This window comes from Dunckerocampus dactyliophorus, chromosome 17 (assembly GCF_027744805.1).
Source record: "Dunckerocampus dactyliophorus isolate RoL2022-P2 chromosome 17, RoL_Ddac_1.1, whole genome shotgun sequence".
In the NCBI taxonomy this organism is placed as follows: domain Eukaryota; kingdom Metazoa; phylum Chordata; class Actinopteri; order Syngnathiformes; family Syngnathidae; genus Dunckerocampus; species Dunckerocampus dactyliophorus.
This window is the reverse complement of record NC_072835.1, coordinates 16,335,064-16,341,063: the sequence shown is the minus strand read 5'-3', so window position 1 is coordinate 16,341,063 and position 6,000 is coordinate 16,335,064.

Sequence of the window (6,000 nt, the reverse complement as noted above, 5' to 3'; positions counted from 1 at the left end):
CAGATGACTCGGCAGTGCATTATAATACCTCTGTTCATCAATATAGTGACGTATTAGATGTACAACGACATGTACATTATCTTTAAAATCAGTGGGGTAGGGTCCAGGAAAGATCTGGATGTTTTTTAATCGCCCGTGACACACACACGCCACCTTTACATGAAATGAAACCAACACCTGCGAGTCAATAACTTTTTTTTTCTGTTGTTAAATTAGGGCTGTCAATCGATTAAAATATTTAATCGTGATTAATCCCATTTTGTCCACAGTAATTAATCGCAGATAGAAGTTTCGATCTATAATTAGCTTTGAAAGATCATTTTAAAGCTTTTAATACACCTATCAACATGACAACCGGATAATGTGTTTGCTTTATGCAAATTTGCTTTTATTAAGCATTCTGTTCTTTAAACAGCTCAACACAAAATGGACCACAAAGTATAAAAAACAAATACAATGTACAAGTAGACATTGGCAAGGTAAACTGTCCATCACTCACATATCGTTCTCTTCAAGCAAACTATCTCAGAAATATATTTGTGACTAACATTACAAATAAAGGCTTGCAAAAACACCCAACACTTAAGTGAAATGAAAACAGGGTGGTAGAAAAATATTGACAACTTCCAAAAAATGAAGAGCAATTCAAGCACAAACGCTCATAAATTGCTAATAAACAATCATAATAATAACACTAATAATTATCTTGCGATCCTTCTCATTGAGCGCTGTGTGTGTGTGTGTGTGTGCTCGCTCACTTCCGCCTTTGTCGTCATTCACTCCTGATAGAAATTCTAATAGTACCAATGCACTGTGTATCAATAGTGTGTGTGTAAGAAAAACATGTTGATACCTTGAGGAGTTCACAGTAAACCTCCCCCGATGTTCTATTTGTGCGTGAACCTGCATCAGAATCCTTGTGCCCATTCATTAGCTCTGACATTTATGATCGCCAAGGCCATAATTATTGAACAATTTCAGCATAATATCCAGTTTGGTGCGTTCCAGTGAAGTCATTTGGCTCTGGCCGAGACCCTCTCTACTCTGGTGGTCGTTTGTTTTGCTGTATTATTGTCAACCTTCCCTCTGTAAATATGATGCAAAGGGTCTTCACCAGTGGAGGTGAGGTGCTGTGATTCTTCCAATCGCAGAGCAATGTTGCCCCCTGTTGGTGACACAAAGGAATGTAGTTAAAGATGCCGTGGTATGCTGAGGGAGTGGCTGCTAATGGTTCCACACATGCATTGTGATGATGCTCTCTTACTCTGGAAACAATTCCCATTTGAGTTGAACTCAGTCAACCAGAATATTGCTTTGCCTTGCTCAAGCTGTCAGCGCTTGACAGCTGACCCAGCAGCTCGCACTGGAATGATGGAGCGAGGATATGAGCAAATGATGGGGTCATCTGGAGGTAGACGTTCTAATACTGGGAGGAGTGTCACAGAGGCCTGTCAACGAGGTGGGAGTCCATGCATGCTGCCGTCGTAGCTTCATTTCACATGCACGGCTTCACTGTTGTCGCACGCAGCTCCAGGAGAGAAAATTACACAAAGTAAATCCACATGCTGATTTTGTTTTTGTTTCACAGCCAAAGCCGCACGTGACACAGGGACGAGCTCACGTGCATCACAAACAATCTGGAGACCACAATTTATGTTGGGATTAGAAATGACAATGACAACAAAAAAAAATGAAGCGAGCGGATTAATAAATTCATACATTCGGGAATTTTTTTGGAATGTATTTGCTTATGAATTTATTTAATTCATTAATAATAACATTAATAATAATAATACATTACATATACAATACAAACACTCAAGGACACTTTACAATAAAACAAACTTAAAATCTTAGTACAATAAACAGTCCAAATTTTAGCTTTCATTTTAGGCATTTTCCTTACATTTTAGCAGATTCATTTTATATATTTTTTGAGGGCATGGTGTTGTGGCGCGTGAAAATACTGCATTATATATGAAGTCGTCCCTCGCCACTTTGCATTCAGAATTTTGCTGCTTCACTCTATCACGTTTTTTCAAAATATATTTAATAAATCATGCTGTTCATGGTTATATACAATCTTATCCGTAAAAAAAGCACCGTATTGAAGCACATTTACGTATTTTTTGCCTAAATTAAGCATTTTCAAGTATACAAATGGCTAAATGATCTAAAATACAAATATAAGGCATTCCGAAGACGCATTCAAAGACGCTGTGAACGATATGTAGTATTCTACACTGGTCACTAGGTGTCAGTAACGTTACTGACATACACACCAGACTTGATTGCCACAACATGAGGCTTTTATTGTAGGTTTGAATTATCGCACAGGCACCATAATCCCGAATAAAAACACAGTCTACTGTTGCAACTGTAACCCAAACCAAGATAAAACTCAACCCCTGATGTCCCTTCCTGTCCACCCACCTCTCAGCTCCCCTAGAAAACACATTTATAAGAATACATACAAGCACTAGTATTATTTATGTCTTAAATGACTTATGTACTCTTATTATGTCTTCTATATTGGATAATACGAGTGTAAAGGTGACTATAGGGCTATTAGTTCATGTCTAGAGGGCGCTAATAATGTTAAAAACCACAATTAGGAGGTCGTAAACAGGTTTTCTATGCTCAAACTATGAAAATATTCCATTTATAAAGAAGGAATCCTACTTAATGGAAATTCACGGTCGGGTCTGGAATCACTTAAACCGTGATAAATGAGGGATTACTGTATTTTTAAAATTTGCCAGATGTAGGTATATTTTTTGTGCTCTTTTAATGCGATGGAAAATTTGCATGGATTCATTAGTTCCCAAAAGGCTATACATGAGTGAAATAATTTATTTATGGCATTATCCTTGTTGTCACCTGTCGTCGGTGAGCATGCAACGATCCAAAGCAGCAGTGTGCAGTGTTGCACGTACTTGTCGCTGTTTGTGTGCAAGAAACTCAAAAATTAAAAGTGCCTATGTTCCATAGCCTTGCTGGTGCACGTTCAGTGGCCCACTACGACACACATGATTCAAATGAATAGCTTGCCATCTCGCGCTGCAGAAGCCTGATAACGAGCCATTCATTTGAAGTATGTGTGTTGGAGCCTATAAAGCATTGGGTGTCGAGGGTCCCTTGGCACTGGCTTTGGTAACTGCAGATATGTATTATGTCATTAAAGCATTGCTAATTTAAAGTTGTTTTGGGCGGTGGGGATATATTGCAAGAGTTCGTTGAAAAGTTCTCCAGCAGCGTTCACATCCTGTACCCTCACATAGTCAGCTGTGTAGGCTAATGGCGGCCACAGTAAGCCTGTGTACTAATGTTGGCCCTACCAAAAGTAAATAAAGTCAAAATATTATGGGAATAAAGTCATAATTATGACAAGAAAATTTGCAAGAAGTTGAAATAGTTAAAAAAAAAACAGCATCAGAAATGGAAAAAAAACCACTTGTCATTTTACAAGAATAAACTCCAAAAATGAAGAGGAAAAAGAATAAACTTTTATATTATGAGGAAAAATGATGTCGTTTTAGTAGCATAGAGTTGAAACATTCAAGAAAAATACATCATTTTTAAAAAAAGTCATAGTATTTTGAGAAACAAGACAAAATAAAGTTGTCATTTTTGGAAAATTAAGTTAGGAAAAAGTTATAATATCATGGGAATAAAGTCAAAATATTCTGGGAAAAAAGTCCTAATATTACAAAAAGAAAATTTAGAAGAATATTTCATGAGAAAGTTGAAACACTTGGAAAATTAATACAACAGCAAAAATGGGGAAAAAGAGCAAAGAGCGACGTTCATACAAGTAATACACTTTTTCACCGATATTACAAAGCGGAGATGCATATACAGTGTATATCGAGGAAAAGGCTTCTTGAGACGTCATCTGTACTTCTGTGAAGAAGGTGTCGGACGTTTCGCTCCTCATCCGAAGAGCTTCGTCAGCGAACTAATAAGTGCTGGTAGCTTAGGCCTTAAATACAGTAAGAGTGGGCGGAATTGGGGTGCCAACACCCTCCTCCTATTGGTTCCTTACACTAAGCCTGGGCGGAGTAGTGGTATAATCCTATCCTGCTATTAACACCTCCGATAAAAGGGAAGTGTCGCTCCCTGAATTGGGTATGAACGACTCTGATACTGGCTTTTTAGCATCTATTGTTCTGGCTCGGCCCTGACTTCACCTCATTTGCAAGACTAAGAGCTGTGGGTTTTGGTCTCAGTAACCTGCTGAACACAGTGTCCAAATTAAACCTCAAACCACCATTCCGATTCAATGATGGGTTCTGTTGTTTGACAAAAATAGCTTCCTTTACTCCTCTTTCAAACCATCTGTTTTCTTTGGCCAAAATCTTTACCTCGCTGTCCTGAAAGGAGTGATTGGTAGCTTTCAGGTGTAGATGTACTGCCATAAAATTCAACTCCATTTTGAAACAATGTAAAAAGAAGCGCCTCATCGTCAGCGCCTCATCGTCAGCAAAAACAATTTATATACAGTGTATATATATTTTTATACATATAACTTCTGAGCATATATACATGTGTTGCTTTACAAAATATCAAAGTGGCCCTTGCCTTCTTTCATTTTTCAGTATGTGGCCCTCAGTGGAAAAAGTCTGGACACCCCTGCTCTGGACCGTCCTACACATCTAGACGCAGATGTTAATGAAGGACGATATAGTCGTCGTTGAACTTAGTTCAATAGTTTGTACTCAAATGCTCTGGGATTTGTAGAAAATGCGCTTGATTTGTTAATATTGAATATTAATATGCTCTAATCCTAAGCCTCTAACTGTATAACTTTAATTGCAATTCATTTATGACAAGGGAGTGGGTTTTCTGTGTGGCAAAGAAAAGTATTTACAGCAAAGTAGGTGAAGTATGTTGTGGCAAGACTGGTTATTTTTTTGAAGTGCAGTAAATGCATTCACAGTTTGTTGCTGGAGAAAACGTTTGCTATCGTACTATTTCTGACTGAATTTCCTGGAAAGTACAGTATGTTGTTGTAATATGTTATTGCTATGGCTGAGTGCAATGTTCCATCATTGTTCTGTTAGCGTTTGTAAAACTGTTCCAGGATTTCGGAATTCTTCAGGAGAATTGCTGCTGTGGGGTCAAAATGTTGCCATCATGACACATAAAAAACATCTTACACGGTTAGGTTAGGCGGTAATAAAATGGTTAAAACACACACACAAAATGGTTAAGTACTGTTAATATTAAAACGTAAAAAAAAAACCCCCACAAAAGACTCGCATTGTTTTTGCTGACGATGAGGCGCTTCTTTTTACATTGTTTCAAAATGGAGTTGAATTTTATGGGAAGTTGAACTTTAGAGGATCCACTGTATTTAAATGTCAAATGTATCTCTCTGGATCCAGGAGACTGTAAAACTATCTATGAAAAAAATAATAATAATAAATGAACGCCTCACTAATTAGGTCTGCCAACAAAAGCCAATAAACATCCAGTCTTTGGCACGAAAACGCATCACTCCATCATCCTCGATTTCAGTGCCAACAACATCCCCAAACAAGTCTTGATTGAAGTCGGAGAGAAATGCTTTAACATTTTAAATTATCCTAATCACCTGTTTCACCTTGAATGCCTCACGGTTGGGCCAAGGTGCTGCGCAGGCTTAATGTCTGAAGTTAATAAAGTCGCCTTTCTTAATACTCTTTCCACACTAATCTGATTATGTTTATCTGATGCTCGCCGGGAAAATAAATGCTCAGGCACATATTAAGTTGCTGCATTATCACTTGCTCTAATTGCACCTTGTCCGTTTAATTAGTTGGCTCGGATTCTACAGCGGTCAATGTGTGGGAGGACAGTGTCAACATGGAAGCTACCAATTAGGGCCCCGGGTCGAGCTGACGAGGTGACGGACGGAGGAGGGGGTCGATTGAGGGGGAAGGTTGATGGGCGGGCTCCACGACTGGATAAAAGTGATGTGCTAACTTCCCCAATAATATCTGTGGCAGTCCTAATTTG